At 40.5% G+C, this 26,876-nt stretch overlaps 1 protein-coding gene across 5 annotated transcripts in view; it reads right to left on the bottom strand.

Annotated features, from left to right (window-relative positions):
- The window catches only part of CCDC126 (coiled-coil domain containing 126), a 41,256-nt gene extending 25,185 nt beyond the window's left edge, over window positions 1-16,071 (bottom strand). For 2 of the 5 annotated variants that reach the window (XM_065939025.1, XM_065939021.1), the window contains exon 1: window positions 15,854-16,071. The gene's annotated coding sequence lies outside the window, so the exon portion shown is untranslated. Of the gene's footprint in view, window positions 1-6,207; window positions 6,417-15,368; window positions 15,450-15,853 lie in introns of all 5 variants that reach the window. The other 3 variants (XM_065939022.1, XM_065939020.1, XM_065939023.1) reach the window with 3 other exon arrangements.
- Between the last annotated feature and the right edge of the window lie 10,805 nt (window positions 16,072-26,876).

The following is a 26,876-nucleotide window of genomic DNA, read 5'->3' as shown; positions in this document are numbered from 1 at the left end:
TTTAAAAACATTCTTTCATATGTGCAAACCTTCCTTCATACATCTTTACAGGTGCTTATGTCTTTTCAAGTTTGACCTGAGTGCTAGATTATCCAACCCAGTACCCAGTGGAAAAATCAACTGGGAATCTGTCCTGAAGCAGTCACAACAGGGTTCTAAAGGTGGCATGCCCACAAAGCCAGAAAAGTGACATCACCAGAGGATTGAGAACACAGGCCTGAAGGTATTTTGGCAGGTGAAGGTTAAAATGAGAGCCTAGAAAGCTCTAGGCTACTACTATACCTGTCCAAGGCCACAAAGGAAGAGACTCAAAACCAGAAGTAAGAGGATATATACTTCAGTTAAATAACAGCAACAATCATTACTATATCATATCATATTCTACTCTAATCTCATATCATATTCTACTTCATATCATATTCTACTCTAATCTCCTTACATAAATTAGCTTATTTAATCTTCACAATATCCCATACTAATAATATTCTAACTTAAACAGTTTAACATTTAACAAACAAATGTTAAATAAGTTGCCCAGTTCAAGAGGGCGGGGATATATGTATACCTATGGCTGATTCATGTTGATGTATGGCAGAAACCAACACAATATTATAAAGCAATTATCCTTCAATTAAAAATAAATAAATTTTTTATAAAGAGAGAGGTATATCCTACATTAAAAAAAAAAAGTTACCCAAGATCAAACAACTAGATAGTGGGAGAGAGAGGATTCAAAGCTCAGGCTCTTAACCACCGCCCTCTTTTACAGCAATGGCATTAACAGAGCAGCAGCAGCAACCACTGTGGGTAACAAGTACTGAATCCTTATCACCGGTCCAGACTGAAAAACACTTCACAAAGGTTATTTCATTTAAGATTTACATAACCTCAAAAAAAATGTTGTTGTTCCCACTTCAAAGATGACTAAAGTAAGGCTTCAAGAGGTTAGGCTGCCAAGATTTTTTAATACTCAGGACCACTCACATCACTCGCCCGAACTTTGACGAGGATCACCAAGTCCACAAATTCAGAATCTACATCTCCATTCAAGGTCTCTTCTTTCCCTTAAAAGGGTCCTTATACCCAGCCATATTAGAACTTCTAGGTTTTATGAAACTCCACAAAAGTGACAAAACTTCACAAAAGTGACAAATCCCCAAACTGTAAATGGCATTAGACAGAGAACAGGAGGTTCATGGGTAAGGAAGCCAGAATGACAAGTGAAGGAGAATAGTTAAACACAGGGAGCCTAACCCATAAGAGGTAAAATCCCTCCAAGGAGGTACAAGCTTAAGGATGAGAGGCTGGGGAGTTCTCTGGTGGCCTGGAGGTTAGGATTCTTGGTTTTTCATTGCCAAGGCCCAGGTTCAATCCCTGATCAGGGAACTGAGATCCCACAAGATGCGCAGTGCAGCCAAATAAATAAATTTTTTTTAAAAAAGGAATGATACACTGCTCACCACCATGAACACAAACTCTGCTTAAAGACAGTACCAACACTAGACAGAGAGAAAACCCTGGGAGGAGACGAGACAGAAGCACAGCTGAGGAGGGTATGTCCCCAGAGTCATAAACCCCAGGGAACAAGGAAGCCGAGTTTCTCAGTTTGAGGGACCCAAAGAAACTGCAAACATTAAATAAAGAACCCCCCCCCTTTTGGCTCTATACTGTGTATGACCTGACTGTATCACAAATTCAGAAAAGAGGCTTTCATGAAAGGTCTCCGTAGCTTTGATTCTACATGGAATGTGTCTACTCACCATTGCCAACAGCAAAATTAAAGCAGACCGTCTCGGAAGGAAGTCAGGGAAATTTCATAGCGACTCAGCAGTGCGACATTTATACACTGTGTAACTTGCTTGTGTTTCTTACATGGTTTTCTACAGAGATAATTTTACTATGAAAAGGGTTTGTTTCTGGGAATAGCACAGAGGTCAGAAGTTGGGAGCAATTAATCCCTCAAGACATGAGGGAACTACAAAAGGACACCAAGGAATAAATGAGTGTGGAAGACACCCTAGAGCCTTCTCTAAGATGAAATGATGGCCCAGAGCCAGCTTCTGCCTGACAAACAGCTGAACAACTCAACAGTCCATGAGGATTCTCTACAGTGGCCCAAGAAGACCTAAAAACTGTTATCTGAGGGCTCATTTTCACAAGCTACTGCAAGCAAGCCCAGCAGAGGTGACTAAAATACCAAAAAGGATACTGCTTTTGGTCTCTTCTGAGGGAATGCTTCACATTAAAACCACCTGGAAAATTTTCTTTTCAATCCCAGTGCTGGGGAGCCTGGAGGAAAACCAGAATCCTAGCCACCAGACCAGCTATGGCCAGAGGCCAGAAGCTATTTCTCCCTGGAACTTTGCTCCCAGTGAAAAATACATTTATCACAGAGGCAGAAACTATAAGTGCAGGTACTAGAGACATAGCTCAACAAGTAGGAGAGCACACGGAGCAGCATTTTGTTTAGCTAAGACAGAAGCAAGGCAGTGATGTACACCCAGAGAGAAAAGGGTACAAGGCATCCCCCCTAGTGAGGAGCAGCTCCATAAGGAGGCGGCTAAGTCATTTATATACCTCAGTTCTTCCCGATCTTTGTCTTCCTTCAGGCCAATTATTATTTTTTTTTTTCTCCACATCTGACCTACCCTGGGACCCTCCCCTTGGTGCCCACACACCCCCCAGCCAATATGCATCTCAAAGTGAAGGCTTTGAGGAGGAGCAATACTCTTTATGGCCTGGCGTTATCCCCTGACTTCTGACCCACCCACAAGGAGCCTTTCTGCGAATGTGTAGCATCTCCCTTGTCCCAAAAGAGGGGGGAGTAGAGATTCCTTAATCCTTTACTCAAATAGGGTTTTGCCCCTCTTTGTCCTTGCCACGACTATTACCCTAAGGTGTTTACAAGAGACAAAAACTGGCTATTTACCTTGTTTCTGCTGTTACTTCCATTTTGGAGAGGAAACAGGAAGCTGACTGTAAATTCCTCAACTGCAGCCCATCTAACTCTTGTCTCAGGAAATGCTAGCAGTTCTAAGTATCATGCCTGAAACCCACTTTTCCGTGCCCCATGAAATGCAAACAGGAGGACAGTTGTAAATGTCTAACCTGGAGCCCTTCTATCTCCTGACCCATTTCTGTGCAATGTTCAAAGTTGCAAATGGCAGACAACTTGAACACTGAACTCCTCAATGTTTCTTTGTCCTTCAAGTACCGGTTCAGCTCCTGAAAGGCCACCTAGATCAGGACAGAGACAATAATTAGAAACCTAAAAGGCCTACACTGTCACTGAGGACTTATGGCTACAATCCAGCGTAGTATTCTTCCTCCACCAAAACAGTCTGAAATATAAAAACTTTTAAATCTTAACTTCTAGGCCCACTATATTAATTTCCTACTAATTATTTTAAAAAGTAAAATGTCAAACATGTCCCAAGAAACAACTAGAGTTTTTAAAAGCAAAAATAAAATCATTATTGAAACCGAGCAGGACCCAGTGGGGACCTCCTGGATACAAGTCTTTTCTGTGTCCCCTAGTCTTTGTTTTTAGGAAACAAACTTCATTCAGCCCCCTAGACCTTTCCTGAGTTCCAAAGGATAGGTTCAAATAATTGCTAGTCAGCAAAGTAAGAGAATGCAGAAACAAAAGAGAAAGAGTCAAGAAACAACAGTGCAGTGACAGGGACACTTCCCCAGTGGTCCAAGTGGTTAAGACGCCTCACTTCTGCAGGGGGCATGGGTTCAATCCCTGATCGGGGAACTAAGATCCCACATGCCACATGTGCGGCCAAAAAAATAAAATAAAATAAAGAAACAATAGTACAGTGATGAGGCATGGTCCTGGTTGCTCCCCAAAGAATATACACAACACACCTCTGAGTTCTTCTGCAGGAAAAATCCCCATACAGGTGGGAGATGGTAATTTCAGGCTGAGCACAAGATGACCCTGTTACCTCACCACCAACCAGTCAGAAGAAAGTCACACACCATACAGCCCTCACCCCAAATTTTGTCTATAAAAACTTCCTCCAGAAAATGGACTTTTTGAGCATTATCTGTCCCAAAGAACTGATACCATTCAGGGCCCCACAGGCCTCTGTGTGCCCCATTTCTTTGATTATAAGAAACAACCTTCATTCAGCCTCCATGACCTTCCCTGAGTTCCGATGGGACAGATACAAGCAGATACAAGCAGATGTTAATTAGGGAAGGGAGAGCACAAGAGACCAGGGAGAAACAGTCAAGAGCAGCTTTGGGGCAAGGTCGTTTCCCCATCTAAGGATACACACAACAATGTCTTTCAGCTGTGGTATGCTTCCCACAAGCAAGCAGACCCCAGACCAGTTGGACCTAAAGTTTGATGATGCTGACTCCTACCTACCTCACCACCAACCCTTCAGAAGACTATCCACAGACTGACCATACCCTCCTTAAACATTTACTATAAAACTTATTATCTTCTCCAAGTGAGGATACACTGTTTCGTGGCCAGGAGCCCACTGTCTCCCTGCCTTTGCCTGACAAAGCACTAAAGCTATCCTTTTCTACTTTACCAAAAACTCTGTCTCTGAGATTTGATTTGGCACCAGTGTACAAAGAAGCTGAGCTACCAGCATCACAACTTGTATGGCACCTTACAATAAACACTGTACTTTCCTTCCCAACAACCCAGTGTCAGCAGATTAGCTTGACTTTACTGCATATGGGTGAATCAAAGTTTTGGCTCAGTAACATATTAGCTTCATCAATCATTATTTTTACCTAAGAGAGACAGACTTTGAATATTTTTAGGATGCCCAGGGGAAAGTTCTCACCCAACTGCAGAAATTACAAAAGGAATTACACACCATATGGCCCCAAAGTAGAAAATTTAAGGAGAGGAGACACACTTAAAATGAAGTATCTGTAAAGTACTAGACCTGAAGAAGGGCAACAGAGTATGCTCCAAGTACCATCATCTCCAACTAAATCACTGCTGCTACTTCTCAAGGGATTTCCTAGATTCCTCTCCAACCCCACTTCAAGCCACTGTCCTCAGAGCAAAACAAGCCATGATCTGAATAGTCACAATTTTAATTTCTTCCTCCAAAGGAAATATGCAAATTGTGAATAAGCACATGAAAAGGTACTCAAACTACTAGTCTTTAGGGAAAAGCAAATTCAAACCACAATGAAATACCACTTGACACCATCAGGATGGCTACGAAGGGCATCAGAACATGTCACCCCCAAATATCCATTTTGGTGTAAGGATTATTTTGAGCCAAAGATAACTGAGAAACAGCAGATGGCAGTAAGACCTCCCTGATCTCCCTCTTTCTACCTGAAAGCAAAACATGAATTACTTATGAGAGAGGTGAGAGAGAACACTCTTATCACAGGAGACAGGGCACTGATGCTGAGACAAATATGTACAAACACGCCTTAATAAAACAAATCTTATCTTTCATTTGTTTCCCCCATTTATTTACCTTCCCACAATTTACTGACTCCAGAAGCTCAATCTCCTTTTCCTTTGTCTTATCACACTTCCATAATTTATGGCTTTTTGTTTAAATGGTATATATGCTCTCAGCAGTAACTGCTTCTTTTATTTCTTAAGTTCATTTCTGTGATGTGCACCATTTGTATATGAAACAACCTTTCTCTCCTGTTAATTGATCTTTTTTTTTTTTTAATTGATCTTTTGTCAGTTTAGTTTGCACAGTCCTGAGCAATGAACCTAAGAAGGTAGATGAAAATTTTTTTTCTTCTACAGAAATTATTAAAAAACAAAAACAAAACTGTTGGTACAGTTGCAGAGAAATTGAAACCCAATACAAAATGGTGCAGGTGCTGTGGAAAGCAGTATTGGCAGTTCCTAAAAAAATTAAACAATTTGGCCCAGCTATTCCACTTCTGGGTATAGTCACAAAAGAACTGAAAGTGTTATGGAACACAAGTACATGAGACCAATGCAGAGTAAGGTCAAACCAAAATGTGGGAGTTTGGAGCAGAGAAAGGTTTATTACAGGGTCAACCAAGTAGAACAGGTGGCTCATGCTCAAAAACCTCGAAGTCCTTGATGGTTTTCAGGGATAAATTTTCATCGGCAAAATCTGGAATGAGGGCTGTACGGTATGTGACTCTCTTCTGATTGGTTGGTAATGAGGTTAACAGGGCGGTATTCCAGGAATCTTGTGCTCAGCTGAAGTTAACCATCCTTACCTGTGTGGGAATCTTAGTTCCTTCAGAAAAACTTGAAGATATTATATATATATATTCCTTGAGAAAGAACCACAATACTACTTTAATTGCTGCAATATAGTTTCTTGATGCTTCTCCTTTGTTTCTGCATACCCTTACATGCATGATTAGCAACTATTTGCATCTGCCCTTTGAAATTCAGGGAGGTCTAGGAGGCTGAAGACTTCATCCTGTAAGAAAGAAATGGGGGGCTGAGAAGGGCTTCTGTGCCAGGTGGTCCCCACTGGGTCCTGCTTCATTTCAAAAGCAGAAACTCAAAGAGGAACTTGTACAGCCATGTTCACTGCAGCACCGTGAGGTGGAAACAACAGGTGAACGCTTTGTTTAATGTGGTATATTCATACAATGAAATATTCAGTGATAAAGGAGAATAAAATTCTGATACATGCTACAATATGGATGAACCTTAAAGGCATTATGCTAAGTTAAAGAAGCTAACACAAAGAGACAAATACTATATGATGCCACTTGAATGGGTACCTAGAAGAGTTAGTCAGAGATAGAATGTAGAATGCTAGTTACCAGAGGCTAGTGGAAGGAGAGAATGGAGAGTTATGATTTAGAGTACAGAGGTTTAGAAATACTCTGGGATGAAAAACTTCTGGAAATGTAAGGCAGTGATGATAAGGAAGGTGGTAGATTACCTCCTGGGCTAACACAGAGCTAACATATGATCCTGCAGTCCCACTCTGGGGCACACATCCAGAGGAAACCACAATTCAAAAGGACACATGCACCCAAATGCACACTGCCACAGTATTTACAACAGCCAGGTCATGGAAGCAACCTAAATGTCCACTGATGGATGAATGGATAAAGAAGACGTGGTACATACATAGAATGGAATATTACTCAGTCACAAAAAAAAAAAGAATGAAATAATGTCATTTGCAGAGACATGGATGGACCCAGAGATTGTCATACTGAGTGAAGTCAAACAAAGAAAGACAAATATCATGCGATATCACTTATATGCATAATCTTAAAAAATGGTACAAATGAACTTATCTACAACACAAGAAAGAGTCACAGACGTAGGAAACAAACTTACAGTTACCAAAAAAAAAAAAAAAAAAAAAACTCATCAATGGTTTCCCACTGTACTTGGAATAAAATTAAAACTATTTACTGAAACCAAATAGGACCCAGTGGAGCCCTCCTAGGTACAAATGCCTTTCTGTGCCCCCTGTTTCTTGTTTGTAAAGAGAAGGCTTCAGCAGGTTCAAACATACTAACCACAGAAGGGAGAGAATGCAGAAACAAAGGAGAAGCCGTCAAGATACAACAGTGAAGAGCACACAATTCCTGGAGTTCAGGGTTTCTGAGCAGGAGCTGCCCATTCTCCTTTCATGCTTGTTGCAATAAACCTTTCCTTGCTCCAAACTCCCATTCTGGCCTCTTTGGCCTCCCTGTGCATGAGGCACACAAACTTATGTTTGGCAACATGGCCACAGTCCAGAAGGTTCTGCATATCTGACTTCATCATTATCTCTGTCTGTCCTAATCTCACACCACTTTCCCCTTGCTCACTGTACTACAGTCAAGCTAGGCAAAACACACCAAATCCTTTCTGAACTCAGGGTCAGCACAACTGCTATTCCCTTGCTTGAAATGCTCTCCCCATGGCTTATTCCTTTTCCTCCTTTAGTATTCCTCCTTTACTCAAATGTCGCCTCTTCAAAAAGTACCACTCCCACTTCTACCCCACTTCCAGTCTCAAGGTACTCTATCAATCTCCATATGAAATTACATACGGTATGATCCACACTCAGTATCTGCAGGGGTTGGTTCCAGGGCCCTCAATGGATACCAAAATCCACAGATGCTCAAGTCCTTCATATAAAGTGGTATATTATTTGCATATTACCTATGCACATCTTCCTGTATACTTTAAATAATTTCTAGATTACTAATATCAAATCAAATGTAAATGCTATATGTTAGTCACATCTGATTCTTTGTGACCTCATGGACTGCAGCCTGCCAGGCTCCTCTGTCCATGGAATTCTCCAGGCAAGAATACTGGAATGAGTTGCCATGCCCTCCTCCAGAAGATCTTCCCAACCCAGGGATCAAAACCAGGCCCCTTGCATTGCAGGCAGATACTTTACAGTCTGAGCCACCAGGAAGTAAATGTGATATGAACAGTAGCAAATTCAAGTTTTACTTTTTGGAACTTTCTGGAATTTTTTTTCAGTATTTTCAATCCACAGTTGAAGCCACAGATGCAGAATCCGCAGATACAAAGGGCTGCCTATATTCTATATTTAAAACCTTAACCAAGTTATTTTATCTTCCTAAACCCTAAAGTCTCACTTACATCATGGAGACAACAGTACCTACCTAACACTGGTGAGGATAAATGACACCTTATGCTACTAACATCAATAAATATTAACATTTATTAGTAGTATCAGGTACTTCCGCAGCAATATCAGTTAGCAATTTGAGGAACTTGAGTTAACACAGGGGATGTTTTACTAGACGACTTCCCAGGTGGCGCTAGTGGTAAAGAAACTGCCTGCCAATGCAGGGCACATAAGAGATACAGGTTCGATCTCTGGGTCAAGGATATCCGCTAGAGGAGGAAATGGCAACCCACTCCAGTGTTCTTGCCTGGAAAATCCCATGAACAGAGGAGTCTGGCGGGCTACAGTTCATGGGGTCGCAAAAGAGTCGGACACGACTGAGCGACCAAACAACGATTAAGATGACTTAATAGCATGTCATTGATGAGAACAGTTCCCCTTTATGGCCTAAAATGAGACTAGAGTATCTGTTTAAATGCTACCTGTATGAGAAGGGTCTTAAAACCTCATAACCTTACTCTAGTCCACTTTCAGCTCCTTCTCTCACATCTCACAGCACATTACTTTATACCAACTGAGCCTTGTCTCTTTAAGTCCCACGTCTCTTAAGAGCAAGAGTAACATGCTCTACACTGCAGCCATAACTTCCACAGAGCCTGAAAGACAATCAGCAGAAATGCCATTTACTTTAAGCACACCCTGAGCCTAACCCCACCATCTCCCCCGAGCACCAATGTGACCTCCTGGCAATATTTCTGAGGGGCAAAGGTGCAGAGGAGAAGAGACTTTCAAGATAAAATTACAGTCAGTTGAGTTCCACATCCACAGATTCAACCAACTGCAGATAGAAAATATATAATGAAAAGAAAAAAAATAAAAAAGAAAATATTTAATGAAAAGATATTCCAGAAAGTTCCAAAAAGCAAAACTTGAATTTGCCACACACTGGCAACAATTTACACAGCATTTACATTGTATTAGGTATTACAAACAATTGAGAGATGGTTTAAAGTATACAGGACAATGTGTGTAGGTTATTTGCAAATAACATGCCATCTTATTAATATATAAGGGATTTAAGCATCCCAAAGATTTTGGCATCCATGGCCACAGGGCGGTAAAGGTAGAGGTGGACCTGGAACCAATGCCCTGCAGATAAGAGAGACAACTGTGTTTTCAATTACCTGGGCAGAAATCTGATTTAATCTTCTCACATTTCAGATGTAGGAACTAAAGCTCAGAGATGTTAAGTGTCTTGCCTAAAATGGAGACAATCAGTTAGTAGCAGAAACTGTATTGGCCCTGAACACAGGTCCTGACTCACTATTTAGGTTTTTCTCTATACCACACTACGTTCCCTACCTCCAGGAGAAAAGACTGTTTGTAAGTACCGAATGAACTATAATATTAAGTGAACTTTGTTCTTTTTTGTTTTAAAGGAATGTAACAAGAAAACAGTAATGGCAGTTTAAGTCAATGATACTAAAAATTCTGAAAATATATAGTTTGAACCATTCTTTAAACTATCAGGTTGGCATATTAAAGTTTCAAATATGCTGATTCACAGAAATCAAAGTATTACAAAGTTGCTATAGGAAGAACTTAAGAAATCAGATCTTTATTTTTTTAACACAAGCAAAAGAACTAGAAAAAATATATAAGGTCTTCTGGATGTAGGTATCTTCACCATGATCAGCAAATACATTAAGAACACATTTCCAGAAAAAATGGGGGGGGGGAGGGGAGCGGGTAGGGATCATGCAGAAAGAACCGTATTCAAACACAACCTTTACTACATACAGTTTCATTTAAGCCTGAAAGACTTTGGTTTATTCATTCATTTGCTCACTTATTCATTCACAATATTTATTAAAGCACCTACTATGTGCCAGGCACAGGCGATATGAAAGGAAACAAGCCAAGATTCCTGCTCTTCTAAAGATTACGCTTTAGTAGAAGTCCGATGGTAACAAGCAAACACAGAAACAAGCTAATTTCAGCTTGCAAGAAATTGCTACAAATAAAATAATCAGAGAGATTGAGAAAAAATGAGAATCTGGAGGAGCCAAATGAGCCATGAGGTCAAGGAAGGCCCTCTAAGGAGGTCTGATCTGAGAAAGAAATGGAAGTATGAAGTCTGGCTCCAATTTCCTTCTAACCAGAATTCTAACCAGAATCTTGGGAGGAGACAGTAAATTCCTTATTTCTGTTCTCTTCAGTACAAACAGATGAGAATGAAAGGGATCCCAGTCCCCACACGGAATGGCCTGGTTTGGAGAAATTGTCCAAAATGAACAAAAGGAGACCCACAAGCAGAGAAAGCTCTGCACTCCCTTTTCTCATGAGAACGGCAGGTCCGCTGCTGGGCAACGTACGAGCAGTCGTGATCTGACATGGTGGTCTGTACACAGGAAAACATCAGAAAAGGGCAGTGGTAAGGAGGAGAAGTAAAGTCTATCTGGCAATGTGATGGCATGTTAATTTGTAACTGGGGTCAAGAATTTTAAATACAACTTTTCAAACTCCAAAATATTGCTCATTACAAAACACAAAAGTAGAAAAACAAAGAATGTGGGGAAATTTTTTTCTTAATTTATATATTTACTGTATTACAGACCTTAATGGATTCACTTCAATTCACAAGATTTACATATGAACAAAGATTTTTCAAAGTTCCTGCCAAACAGCAAACATGCAAGTAACTACATATCTAAGATATTTTTCAGTGGTTTCTCCCTAGCCAAAGACCTAAAGACAAATATATTACTCCAAAATTATTACTAGGGAAAAGTAAAGATAGAGGATCAGTGAATATTTAAGCTAGAAGATCCTCATTTTAAAGACAAGGAGGGACTTCCCTGGTGGTCCAGTGGCTAACACTCTGTGCTCCCAATGCAGGGAACCTGGGTTCAATCCCTGGTCAGAGAACTAGATCCCACAAGCTGCAATCAAGAGACTACATGCTGCAACTAAAGAGGCCACGTGCCGCAACCAAGAGACGGTGCACTCATATAAAGAAATAAGTGTCTTTTAATGAATAAAGATAAGGAAAGGGAAGCATCAGGAGGATTAATGACTACCCAATAGCAAACAAATGGGGAAATTAAGCTTCTAAACTCTCAGCCCAAAAAAAAAAAAAAAAAAAAAAAAACTCTCAGCCCAGGACTCCAGAGTTTTTTCAAAAGTAAGGAACAAGAATCTACTTTTCAACTAGCCCTTTTAAACAACAAGATGAAATAGAGAACACTTCCCTGGTGCTCCAGTGGCTAAGAATCTGCCAATCAATGCAGGGGACATGAGTTCGATCCCTAGCCCAGAAAGATCCCACATGCCGTGGAGCAACTAATACCATAAGCCACAACTACTGAGTCCATGCTCTAGAGCCCAAGAGCCACAACTACTGAAGCACAGCGCCCCCTAGAGCTTGCGCTCCACAAGAGAAGCCAGCGCACCATAGCTAGAGTAGCCCCTCCCACAACTAGAGAAAGCCTGCACACAACCACCAAGATCTAACATAGCCAAAAATATATAAATGAAATAGAAATTATCAGAGTAGACTGTGCAGTATATAGACTTTATTTTGTGAAACTCTTTTCAGCTTTATATACACTTATATATATTTTTCATACACACACCCACAGAGTTATATATCCCTGGAGACTGTAGGTTAAAAGGTCCCTTTCTATGGGCTGCAGTCCAAAATGTTAAAAACACTGCATTTCACACTGCTGATCTTGAAATATTTCCTTGTATTTTTATGCAAACATTGCAATAGCAAGACTAAAAACTTCAACGGATGGCCAATCCTACCTTGGAACTCTCTCCTTCAAGTCCCATTTTTGCATTCATTCACGGCTCTGCTTTTGTGCTGTTATGAATATATAACTGAAGTAACTATTGACAGCAACAGCAGCAACTAGCAAGCACAGAAGCTCTCATTCAGCCAAAGGTGCTACAAGAATCACTGCCTGTTGGTCTCCTACGGAATTTACAGCTGGAAAAGCAGATCTTTATTGCAAAAAGACACAGTATGTTCTCACTAGAGCTCAGAGGTTCAGATAGTTCTCTCCAAAAAAAGAATTAAGTACGCCACAGACTTGCCTTTGAATGTAATTTCAGAAGAAAGGCTCATTCCTAAAATATTTTCTAGTTTCTCTACATAATATTGCCTGAGGCTAACAAGTAGGGAAAAAATTTAACATAGGACACAGCCACCCACTACTAATTTGATCTAAGATTTAAAATGTGAACTGCCTTGGGAGAAGCTGCACTATAATTCCAGCTAAGACACAGAAATATCACATCTCAAGATCTAAGATCATTTTTAGATGGCATATTGGGGAGAGGCAAACAACGACGACAGCACTGGAGAGGACAAAGACAGATAAAAGGCAACGGGTAAAACAAGTGAGGGTGGCGAGGAGAATGTTAGAGCAAAGGGGAAACTATTCAAGCACTACACACAGTAAAAGTGTAATCCAAAATGCATCACGCCCTACTAGATATTTCAGGCACAAAGCCTGACCGGCCCACCGCCTCAGCCAATCATGGTTTGTGCCACATGACCCCACCTTCCCCTCCACAGCTGACCAGACCAGGACTGGGCACCTTTGCCTGAGACTTCGCACAAAAAGGCCCCTAAAAAAAAAAAAAAAAAAAAACAAGCTGTTGGGAGTAAAAATAATAAATAAATAAATAAATATAAGTAATACATATCACAAAAAAGAAACAACGAGGTTGAATTAGGGGGACTGACACACCCAAGTTATACTGTTATTTAGTTGCTAAATCCTGTCCCCACTCTTCTGCACCTCCAGGGACTGTAGCTTGCAGGCTACTCTGTCCATGGGATCTCAAGTTATATAAAAGCAGGCATATCAGATAAAGAGACTGCGACTAAAGAAAAGAGATACAGAGTATGGAGGAAGAAAACTAACCATGTCAAAAATGCAGAGAAAACATGTGCAGCTCCTGAAAGAGGGCGGAAAAGAGATTCTTGTTTATGGCAGCTTTCTATTCTTTCATATGTACCCATTCCCCAAGGTGGGGGAAAAAGTACCCTAAGGCACAAATAAATTATTAAAAGGGTTTACATCATTTTTTTCCCACATTAAAAAAGAACTTATCACTGAAAAGTCTGAGTTAGAAGAGTCCCTGGAATCAGACCAATTCTCTATTTGAAAGATGAGGAAGTTGAGAACCACAAAGGAAACTAAGGTTATACAGTGTGACAGACCCAGGACAAGAATCAAGGTCTCCTTTTTCCAGAGTCATTATTCTCTCCTTTACACAGCATTAAATGACATCACCAACAGAGAAACATTTTCTCCTAAAAATGAGTATTTCTGTCACACATTTCTAAGTGAATCAGAAATCTTTATGTGCACTATGCCATCTCCCACAGTTTAAATAGGTTTTTCACGTATTTACTCTCCGGTTCTCTGATATCCTAATGAAATACACTCAGTAGACTACTCTTTTTCTTAAGTAACTTTTTTTCATGCATGTGTCACTCAAGACATTACACAAAGTTCACCCTGCTCCACTGGCTTTCCCCCCACCATAACCATACATTCAAAGACAGCTTAATGTAGAGAACTTATTTCAGATTGCACAGTATTTGAACTAAAAGTAGTACAGAACACACATTTCAAATGAAAACAATTTCAACAAAGGACTATAAAGATTTCCATGAGAAAAAACTCAACACCTATGTAAGTAAAATTCAGGAGAAAACAGTGCAAGAACAATCATAACTAAAGAAGGACTAATGTGAAATACTTCAAGTCATTTCTTACAAAATGTATCGCCATCATTGGATTTATCCTGAGAACAAACACTACAACTTGGAAACAAAAGGCCCAAAAGTGAAAATTACTAAACAGTAGGAAAGTACAGGGAGAAGGCAATGGTACCCCACTCCAGTACTCTTGCCTAGAAAATCCCATGGACTGAGAAGCCTCGTAGGCTCCGCAGTCCATGGGGTCGCTAGGAGTCGGACACGACCTGAGCGACTTCACTTTCCCTTTTCACTTTCATGCATTGGAGAAGGAAATGGCAACCCACTCCAGTGTTCTTGCCTGGAGAATCCCAGGGACAGCAGAGCCTGGTGGGCTGCCGTCTATGGGGTCACACTGTCGGACACGGCTGAAGTGACTTAGCAGCAGCAGAAAAGTACAAAGGGCGGGGGGTGGGAATCATAAGGTACAAAAGCTGGCATAAGGTAAAGATGGTGAAGCCCCAGGTTAAGAACTGCAGAACACCTAGATGCTTACTGTGCCAAAACCAAGAATCCCCTACAGAACACAGCTGGGGATGGGGGTGGGGCGAGTAAGTCCTCATATCTAAAGCCGACCCACGAAAAGCAGAGTCATCAATTTTCCAAGAATGTTCTCAGCCATCTTAAAACGGCGGAAATTGAAAACAGCACATTTTAAAGAATCCTTTACTTACGTTTAAGGTGAACAAGATATATAAAGTGAAGAATATACAACCCAGAGTACCAATGGTTAAACAAGGAAAAACACAAAACTCACCAATCTAGGGGCCGCTTCAGTATAGCTAATGCAAGTATCACACTCAATGTTTCCAAGTGAAGAATTTGTGGCGTTGTAAGCATATTATTTCCCATTCTAGCAACTTAGAGATGTGTACTGTTACGGCCATTTGGTGAGAAAATGCAGGCTTAGAGCCTTAATTAACCAAGGTCACTAAAGCCAGGCGGTAAATCGATCGGGATTGGAAGCCAGGCTGTTTTAATAAGGCTTGCGAGATTATAAGCCAGTCGACATAGCCGTTTAAAATCATCCTTACCAGTCACCCAGCAGCTGAGTTTTGGAAAGGGAATTGAAAAGGGGCATCTGACTTTCTCTCTCAAAGTAGAACAGAAGTGAGCTGTCAGAAACGGAAAAAGAAGTGAGTGCGGCTGCCGCGCGGGCGCTCCAACCCCGCAGCTCAGGTCCGTCGCTCCCCCGCGCCAGCGGCCACGGGACCCAGCCCGCCCCACTCGGATCACGCAGCCCGAGCCACGCTCGGTTCTCTGCCCGGGGCCCAGGGGCCGCGGTTGTCAGACCTGGAGCGGTAGGGACAAAGACCCTCCTCGGCCGTGGCCCGGAGCTGCGGGTCAGCGCTGGAGCGGGGTCTTTGCGGACGCCCCGAGGCAGCGGCCCCGATGGGGCGGGGGACGGGGCACCGCGGAGGAGAGGCGGCCCCCGGCCCGAGGGGCTCCGGCAGAGACGCGAGCCAGATGGACAGAGACGCCTCCAACCGCGGCTTCCCTCTCGCCCCCTCCTCATTACCTTGCCTTGTGGGCTTCTCGTCTCTGTCGCCAACGCCAACTGGCTTCCGAGCTGGGGCGGCGCAAAGAAAGCCGATTAGCGGGCGTCAGCTGCGTCCCGCGCTTGCAAAACAGCCTCCAGGTCGGGATGAAGAAAGGCCTGAGCTGGGAATCAGCAACAAGGTTGGTTCCCGGCTTGTGGGGATTTTACTCCTCTTGTCCCTCACACTCTGCTTCCGCTCCGCCTCCTTGCCCTGCCCTTCCCCCGCTTGGAGACCTGAGGCCGGCGGCGCAATGCATTGTGGGGGATGTAGTCCAGGAATGCGGAAGAGGCGGCACGTGCCTCTAACCGGCTCGCGCCTACTCCGGGTCAGGAGACGCCGTTGCGTGGCAACCGGAGGGGGCTGCCAGCTCCTCCCTGAGAATTGGAGGGCGAGCTCCAGGGAGGCTTACTCTCTGGCTTAATTCGCTGCAAGCGCTGAAAGGAGAGCGTGGGCGTCTCACTCACACCCTCCAGCTGTGAACCAACAATTACACGCCGTTGGCTTGAGGCAGAGGGCTTAGTGATTAAAAGTGTACTACTGGCAAGAATGTCCGTTATTGCCCCTGAATGTCCTTAGCCAATGGAGTAAGGGGGAAAAAAAGACTAAGAACAGAAAGAAACAAAATCATTATTTTTCATAGATATGTATGTGGCAAATCCAAAAGAATCTGCAGATAAATTGTTACAATGAATGAGTTTAACAATATTAATAGAAAGAAAAATAGTATCTTTCAAAAATAATACTTTTTTGTATAGTCTAGGGGAAAAGGCTAAATTTAGAGATCCAACCAGTCCATCCTAAAGGAAATCAGTCCTGAATATTCATTGGAAGGACTGATGTTGAAGCTGAAACTGCAATACATTGGCCACCTGATGCGAAGAACTGACTCATTTGAAAAGACCCTGATGCTGGGAAAGATTGAAGGCAGGAGAAGAAGGGGACAGAGGATGAGATGGTTGGATGGCATCACCGACTTGATGGACATGAGTTTCAGCAAGTTCTGGGAGTTGATGATGGACAGGAAAGCCTGGCATGCTGCAGATCATGGGGTCGCAGAGTCGGACACGACTGAGCGACTGAACTGAACTGAGGGAAAAAGTTAGAAAATTAACTTAAGTTAGAGTATTTGAAGCTTACAATACCTTCAACCAAATATCTAGAAATAAATCAAAGAAGTGCAAGACCTATATGAAGAAAACATTTTTAAAACACCAGAGATGACCTAAACAAATAAGAGATAGTAGTGTTTACAGACTGCAAGATTCAATATTGGAAGATGTCAAATCTCCCCCATATTTATCTATTGATCCAGTGCAATTTCAGATAAACTTCAGTAGGTAGGGTTGTGTGTGTGAGAGAAACTTAACAAACTAATCTAAAACTTTATGGAAGAGCAAAGACAAGTATATATGAAATATGAGAAAGAGGAAGAAGTAAAAGAAAGACCAGGGGGAGGAAGATGTGCAACCAGATACCGATCTTTATTATAAAGCCAGAGTCATTAAGGCAGTGTGGTATTGGATCAAGAATGCACCAATAGACCCAATAAGACAGAATAAAGAGCCCACAGATGCCCTACTGTCCCCATATGAGTCTGAACCTGTTAGCACCTCCCCTAGGAGACAGTTGCTGTTAGCCAGCCCCTACTATTAAAAAAATAAGAGTGAAGAAATTCTCATCCGTACATGGGAATTTGATTTATGCTGTCATGAGGTGATGCAGAGCAATGCCTAAAGAATAGTTTTCCATGACTGGTGTTGAGACAAATAGATTTCCATTTGGAAGGAAAAAGATGAAATTGGCTTCTTTACATGCAAAAATGAGTTTTAGGTGGATATTAGACATAAATTTGAAAGGCAAAACAATAAAGCTTTTAGAAAATAAAGCAGAAAAATATATCCAGGACAACAAATGTAGGAGACAGACTTTTAAAATTAATCCAAAAGCACTAAATATAATTGAAAAACTAATAAATTAACTACATTAATATTTAAGACTTGGTTTCATCAAATGACACCTTTAAAAGAGCTAAAAAGCAAGCTCAGAGTCAAATAAATTACAGGATTATGCTGTACACCCTAAATTTATACAGAGCCATATGTCAATTATATTTCCATAAGCTGAAGCAAATCTCAGAGTGAAATAAGAAATTACAATATTGCACTGTACATCTCAACAGCTATCTCTCAATGAAGCTGAAAAGACATTTACAGCATGTAGAAACAAGAGAAATCTTATAACCAGGACATGTAAAGAACTACAATCATAAGAAAAAGATTTGAACAGGCACATTACTAAGGAAGAAATCCAAATAGCCAGTAAACATGTGAAAAGTGTCAATCTTATAAGGGAAAAGGAAACTGGAACCACAGCAAAGTAATACTACACCACCCACCAGAATGGCTAAAATGAAAGAGACTGACAGTTACAAGTTGACTAGGAGTGGAGCAACAGGAATTTTCATTTACTACAGGGAGAGTAAGAGAGCAGTTTGGCAGAGTTGTTTGATCTTATCAACTAAAGTTGAACACGGGCCCCCACGTGACCAAGCATGTCACTTCCTGGTATATACCCTGAGAAAGGGTCATCTGCACCAAGATACAAGTGCCAGGATGTTAACAGCAGTACTGTTGTTACAGCTAAAAACTGTCAGCAACCCCATGTCCTCTATCAACAAAAAAAATGGACAAATTGTCATATGATAATAGAATATAATAGAGAAATGAACAAACTACATGCAATAATATAGATGATCTTAAAAGTATGTTAAGAAACTGCTCACAAAATAATATATACTATGTTACTCCATTTTTATAAAGTTCAAAAACTTGAATGAAGAGTGCATAGGGACTCCTCTGGTAGTGCAGTGAACAAGAATCTGCCTGCCAGTGCAGGGGACTTGGATTCAATCCCTGGCCAGGTAGATTCCACATGCTTCGGAGCAACTAAGCCTGTATGCCACAATTACTGAGCCCTCACTCCAGAACCTGCAAACCACAACTACTGAAGCCCGTGCGCCCCAGAGCCCCGTGCTCTGCAACAAGAGAAGCCAGTGCGGTGAGACGGCCACTCACCGCAACAAAGTGTAGCCCCTGCTCACCGAAACTGGAGAAAGCCGAGCAAGGCAACGGAAATAAAGCAGAGCCAAAAATAAATAAACAAAATTATAAAATTTTAAAGTCAAGACTGTCTAAAAAAATTTTTTTAATGAAAGAATGCATACTTAGGTGCTGAAACAGTAAAGAAGAACAAGGAAATAGTTATCAAAAAAAAGGAGGCTGAAGACTTCTCTGGTGGTCCAGTGGTTAAAGATTGTGTTCTTCCACTGCAGGGGTTCTGGAGGGAAAAAAAAAAAAAAGGTTAATGGCTACCTCTAAGACAGAAGGTACTTTGTGGGGAAAGGGTTAAGACTGGGAATTCTCTTATGGTAGGGGGAAGGGAGAAAAGATAAACAAAAAGCCACAGCAGAATGTTGATACCTGCTATGATGGTTTAGCCACTAAGTCGTATCTGACTCTTGCAACCCCATGGACAGAAGCCCACCAGGCTCCTCTGTCCATGGGATTTCTCAGGCAAGAATACTAAAGTATGTTGCCATTTCCTTCTCCAGGTGATCTTCCCCACCCAGGAATCTAACCAGGGTCTCCTACATTGCTATATGTAGAGAAAAAAACACATTTTTTTTTTGAGGAAAAAACACTTCCATCTGAGTGGGAAAAGTCTGTTCAGCAACCAGGTACAAACGAGAAGGAACAAGGCAGGTCATGTATACAAAACACAGGATACCTGGATACAGATTACCTGAGCTGTCCAGTATAATAGCCATTAGATCCATTTCATATATTAGGTTGTAAACACATTACTATTCACTGTTTCCCAATACTGGTAGGAGGCACTCGGTAAATATATGATGAATAAATAACTCTTCCCACTGGCCTCATAGAAAACTCTCTGGATACCTGGATACCTCATACACAAATCACTGGACATATATATTTAATAACTCTCTTTGATAGAGGCTTCCCTGGCCAAAAAGATTCATCTTTCTTTCAAGATTCATCCTTCTTTCAAGAAATCTTTCGAGATTTCTCATCACCTCCATTCTATCCCACATCTTGGTCGACAAAGAATAAATTAGTTTGGAAGGTTGAAGATAGTAATTATTATTATAATTTATAGCCCTTTACAACTTAGAAATAGTTTTCATAGAGGTAGTGGGATGTATTGCTAAACTCTGCCCACTCTTCTGTCAAAGAGATGCCTAGAGTCAAAAGAATGTAATCAGCTGCTCAAATAAATTTGATCAGAATTGAAACCATTCCTTCTTGAAATCAAAGGAAAACCATAGCCAACTAGTTCCAGACCTCAGTTTGGAAAGTGCCTCATTAGCAATATAATAGGTGGTGGTATTTAGTAACTAAGTCGACTCTTGTAACCCCATGGACCATAGCCTGCCAGGCTCCTCTGTCCACGGGATTTCCCAGGCAAGAATACTGGAGTGGGCTGCCATTTCCTTCTCCAGGGGATCTTCCCAATCCAGGGATCAAACCCACATCTCCTGCATTGGCAGGCAGGTTTTTTAACCTCTGCTGCCACGAGGGAAGCCCATGTAACAGGTGAAAAGGTAGTTTATTCCTAAAATACATTGCTAGTCATATCATGTTAACAACAAAAGTAGACTTTTCCAAGGTTAATTGTGTTGTCTCTGAGGAAAAGAGTGAGAAACTAAACTAGAAGGAATTGGAATTGGAGTACCTAATTCTCCTCTCATATATAAGGCAGAACGTGGCACAGCTTGGGCCTGAAGTATTGCTCAGCTCTGCTGAGACCATGAAAAGGACTCTGGGCTAAACCTGTGGGAAAACGGTGGCTCTCTGCTAAGTTTGAAATGCAGACAGCAAGACGAGGGAGAGACAGGTCAGAAATGAAGAAAGCCTCCCTGAAGGACACCATTGTTGGGAAGGCCTAAACTGGAAGCACCTGCCACTGGGTTTTGAGGGGGTACATTCAAGTTAACAGAATCTTTGTTCCTTCTAAGTTGTGATAAGTTTCTGTGGTGTACCTAACCCTTTGTGGACAATTCTACTTTTCCACACAGTAGTCCAAAGGGTTTGGTCTGGGGGAGTCTGACAGGCTAAGGAAGGGAGGCTGGAAGCCGCCCCTCTCCTTTGGGGTCTGGGGATCTAAGAGGAGCCTGCTAACCACAGGAAGAGCTCCTAATCAAAAATGTAACAAACAGTTTGGGCCAACAAAGGGGATTTTTTTTTTTAAATACAATATGGTATGTTTTTTGTTTAAGAATGTGTCTTTGTATATGTATATATCATTTAACATTGTGTAAAAAATATCAAAATAAAAACAATGTTTTGGCTTTTTAAATTTTATGTGGATATACAGTTCATTAACAATGTTGTGTTAGTTTCAAGTGTGCAGCATAGTGACTCAGTTATACGTATACTTGTGTCTATTCTTTTTCAAATTCTTTTCCCATATACGTTATTACAGAGTATTGAGCAGAGTTCCCTGTGTATAGTAGATCCTCATTTGTTATCTATTTTAAAGATATCAGTGTGAACATGCAAGACAGGTATTTTAATTGTCTACCCCTAAACTACATGGCAAATAGATGGGGAAACAGTGGAAACAGTGACAGACTTTATTTTGGGGGGCTCCAAAATCGCTGCAGATGATGATTGCAGCCATGAAATTAAAAGAGCTTACTCCTTGGAAGAAAAGTTATGACCAACCTGAAAAGTGAAAGTGAAAGTGAAGTCACTCAGTCATGTCCAACTCTTTGTGACCCCATGGACTGTAGCCTACCAGGCTCCTCCATCCATGGGATTTTCCAGGCAAGAATACTGGAGTGGATTGCCATTTCCTTTTCCAGATCTTCCCGACCCAGGGATTGAACCCGGGTCTCCTGCATTGTAGGCAGACACTTTACCATCTGAGCCATCTAGACAGCATATTAAAAAGCAGAGACATTACTTTGTGAACAAAGGTCCATCTAGTCAAATCTATGGTTTTTCCAGTAGTCATGTATGGATCTGAGAGTTGGACTATAAAGAAAGCTGAGCATCGAAGAATTTATGCTTTTGAACTGTGGTGTTAGACAAGACTCTTAAGAGTCCCTTGGACAGCAAGGAGATCCAACCAGTCCATCCTAAAGGAAATCAGTCCTGAATATTCATTGGAAGGACTGATATTGAAGCTGAAACTCCAATACTTTGGCCACCTAATGCAAAGAACTGACTCATTGGGAAAGACCCTGATGCTAGGAAAGATTGAAGGCGAGAGGAGAAGGGGATGACAGAGGATGAGATGGTTGGGTGGCATCACCGACTCAATGGACGTGAGTTTGAGTAAACTCTGGGAGTTGGTAATGGACAGCGAGGCCTGGCGTGCTGCAGTCCATGGGGTCAAAAAGAGTCAGATATGACTGAGCAACTGAACTGAACTGAAGCTAAAAACTCATCATATCTTGCCTGATTCAAATTTAGGCTTTCCTTTATAGAAAGCACATCTTATTTCTTTAAACTCCCATATGTAAACTGCAAAAATGCAAAGATGAACATTCAAAATACCAAGATCATAATGATGACTATATCTCCCAGCGGGTGCTCATACACACTCAGGAAGATGGATTTTAACCTTTCACACCAAAATGTACAAATATGTATCTTTTTGGGGGGGGGGGAGGGCTAACTGGCCTAGCCACAAAATTACCTATTTTTTTTAATTACCTATATTTTGTCCTTTATTATAAAATTCAAAATAATGACCCCATTAAAGTAAATCAATTGATGAATGCTATTGCATTCAAAGCTCATTAGTATACATTTTTCCACATAAGGAGCTAGATTTAGAAACTGAAGCCTCCAAATATTCTAAATTAGATAAAATGGATTCAATTTTTAATAACTGTGTTTGATAAATCCCAAGGATTAAGCCACTTTCCTTGGCTATGTCTTAGTTTATACATTTGTTAAAAAATGTATAGGTATCTCTCTACTTACACTTACTCAAATAGATTATGAAATCTTGTCAATCAAGATGTATGACATTGCAAATTTGAAGAAAAGAAGTGACATGGTACAGAGTTGTATTAATATTTTGGTTTAAGCATTATCCAACTTTATTGTATTTTAATTCTTACAATCCCAAGAGCTTTGTCTGTCATAAGTTACATTTTAACATGTTCTGTAAAATTCACACATCCCAATACATTCCCCACTATACACTACTCAGATCAATCCTTTAGCAGAACAGATAGATGCAGCCTTGAAACACTAGTCCCTGTCAAATTCATCTACTTCCACCCACGTTCTGTCATCCATCTCTCTCAGATTCCATAAAAAGTGAGAGGGAGGCTTCCCTAGTGGGAACCATTTCAAGACAACACTGCAGGCTTGAGAGAGTAAATAAAGTGTTATTGAGATTATCTGGGCTGTACTGCATGTGACTGAGCCCCATTAAGTCATCTTTATAAACTCCTAAGATTCTGGGGAGTGGATGCAGAGAGCCACCGTTTGCAGGCACCCAAGTAAGAAAATTCGCTTGTTAAAACTGCCACCTACGAATCTGAAGTGATTGGCCTCTATCATCAGTCTCTCCTTGCCCTCCGTTCAGGTGATCCTGTTTGGGATTTCATGTGGAACTCTCGGAGTTTTGAACCAACAACAGATGTGGTTCCTGGGGGAGGCTGCGGTGACTGGAGTGAGTCATTACCACATGATTCTGCTCCACCTGCCTCTCATTCTGCTGAGACAGAAATCAAGCCCTGAGCCTTTGGAGTGTGAGCACTGACTCCAAGATCCTAGACTACCAGAGAACTAACCCTAGGGAGTATCAAATGCTGAGAATTCACACAAAGGAAACCACTTGAACACAGGACCCCCCATCACCCAACCACCAGTAGCACCCTGTATAGGATCCCTCATCTAAACAACAAAGAAAGCAAAACTACAAATACCCAATCATCAGCAGACAGGATTACCACCTCACTCAGTCTTGCCCATCAGAGAAAAAACAAACAAACAAAATTTAAAAAAACACCTCAGCACAAATCTCACCTTATACACAACCACTGGACCAACCTTAGGAAGGCAGAAACCAAAAAGAAGAGAGAACTCAACCTTGAAGGCTGGGAAAAGGAGACCTCAAACATGATAAGTTAAAAAGTAATAATAATGAAAAGGCAAAATAAATACTGCACAAATGAAGAAACAAATTAGAAACACAGAAGGTCCAAATAAATGAAGAAGAAATAGGCAAACTATCTGAAAAAAATTCAGAATAATGATAGTAAAGATGATCAAAAACCTTGAAAACAAAATGGAGAACAAAAAGAATCAATTAACAAAGACCTAGAACAATTAAAGAATACAGAAACACACAACATAATTTCTGAAACTAAAAATACTCTGGAAGAAATCAATAGTGGAATATCTGAAGCAGAAGAACGAATCAGTGAGCTGCAAGATAAAATGATGGAAATAACTTCCGAAGAGCAGAATAAAGTAAAAAGAACGAAAAGAACTGAGGATAGCCTCAGGGACCTCTGGGACAATATCAAATGCACCATCATTCGAATGATAGGGGTCCCAGAAGAAGAAGAGAAAAAGAAAGGGTATGAGAAAATTGTTGAAGAGACTATGTTGAAAATTTCCCCAACATGAAAAAGGAAATAGTCAATCAAGTCCAAGAGGCATTAAGAGTCCCATACAGGATAAACCCAAGGAGAAACATGCCAAGGCACATACTAATCAAACTAACAAAGACTAAACACAAAGAAAGAATATTAAAAGCAGCAAGGGGAAAGTAACAAGCAATATACAAGGGAAAACCCATACGTTTAACAGATGATCTTTCAACAGAAACTCTGCAGGCCAGAGGGGAATGGCTGGATATATTTAAAGTAATGAAAGGGAAAAATCTACAACCAAGATTACTGTACCTGGCAAGGATCTCATTCAAAGTTGATGGAGAAATAAAAAGCTTTTCAGACAAGCAAAAGTTAAGAGAATTCAGTACCACCAAACCAGCTTTACAACAAATGTTAAAGGAAGTTAGATAGTCAAGAAATACAAGGGAAGAAAAAAGAACTACAAAATCAACTCCAAACAATTAAGAAAATGGCAATAGGAACATATATATCAATAATTACTTTACATGTAAACGGATTAAATGTTCCAAGCAAAAGGCACAGACTAGCTGAATGGATACAAAAACAAGACCCATATATATGCTGTCTATAAGAAACCCACTTCAGACCTCAAGACACATATAGACTGTAAGTAAGAAGATGGAAAAACATACTCCATACAAATGGGAAGCAAAAGAAAGCTGTAGTAGCAATCCTCATATCAGGCAAAATAGGTTAAACTAAAGAAGATTACAAGAGATAAGGATGGATAATGATGATCACATAATGACCAAGGGATCAATCCAAGAGGAAGACATAACAATTGTAAATATCTATGCACCCAGCATAGGACCACCTCAATACATAAGACAAACACTAACAGACATAAAAGGAGAAATTGACAGTAACATAGTAAAAGCAGGAAACTTTAACACCCCACTCACACCAATGGATGGATGATCAAAACAGAAAATTAATATGGAAACACAAGTCTTAATGATACATTAGATGAGATGGATCTCATTGATATCTTCAGGACATTCCATCCAAATGCAGAAGAATACACCTTCTTCTCAAGTGCACGTGGAACATTCTCCACATCTTGGGTCACAAATCAAACCTCAGTAAATTGAAGAAAGTTGTAATCATATCAAGCATCTTCTCTGACCACAGCGCTATGAGACTAGATATTAATTACAAGAAAAAACTGTAAGAAACACAAACAAATGGAGATTAAACAATATGTTTCTAAATAACCAACAGGTTACTGAGGAAATTAAAAGGGAAATCAAAAAATTTCTAGAAACAAATCACAAAACACTACAACTCAAAACCTATGGGATGCAGCAAAAGCAGTTCTAAGAGGGAAATTTATAGCAATACAATCCTACCTCAAGAAACAAGAAAACATCGAATAGAAAACCTAACTTTACACTGAAAACAACTGTGAAAAGAAGAACAAAAACCCCCAAAATTAGTAGAAGGAAAGAAATCATAAAGATCTCAGCAGAAATAAATAAAAAGAAAGAAACAATAGTAAAGATTAATAAAACTAAAAGCTGGTTCTTTGAGAAGATAAGCAAAATTGACAAACCTTTGGCCAGACTCATCAAGAAAAAAAGAATAATCAAATCAACAAAGTTAGAAATGAAAAAGGAGAGGTTACGACAGACAGTGCAGAAATACAAAGAATTCTAAGAGACTATTATGAACAACTATATGGTGAGAAAATGAATAACCTGGAATAAATGGACGGATTCTAGGAAAAGTTCAATCTTCCAAGACTGAACCAGGAAGAAATAGAAATTATGAACAACCCTATTATAAGCACTGAAATTGAAGCTGTGATGAAAAATTTCCCTATAAACAAAAGCCTAGGACCAGATGGCTTCACAGAATTCTATCAAATATTTAGAGAAAAGCTAATGCCTATCCTTCTAAAACTCTTTCAAAAAATTGCAGAGGAAGGAACACTTCCAAACTCATTCTACAAGGCCATTATCACCTTCATGCCAAAACCAGACAAAGACAACACAAAAAAAGAAAACTACAGGCCAGTATCACTGATGAACATAGATGCAAAAATCCTCAACAAAATTTTACCAAACAGAATTCAGCAACACATCAAAAAGCTCATACACCATGATCCAGTTGGCTTTATTCCTGGGATACAAGGATTCTTCAATATATGCAAATCAATCAATGTGATACACCATATTAACAAACTGAGAGATAAAAACCATATGATAATCTCAATAGATGCAGAAAAAGCCTTTGACAAAATTCAGCACCCATTTGTGATTAGAATTCTTCAAAAAATGGGCATAGAAGGAAATTACCTCAACATAGTAAAGGTC

Source organism: Muntiacus reevesi, chromosome 6, assembly GCF_963930625.1.
Source record: "Muntiacus reevesi chromosome 6, mMunRee1.1, whole genome shotgun sequence".
Lineage (NCBI taxonomy): Eukaryota > Metazoa > Chordata > Mammalia > Artiodactyla > Cervidae > Muntiacus > Muntiacus reevesi.
The sequence above is the reverse complement of the archived record's forward strand: the minus strand, read 5'-3'. Positions and strand labels throughout refer to the sequence as shown.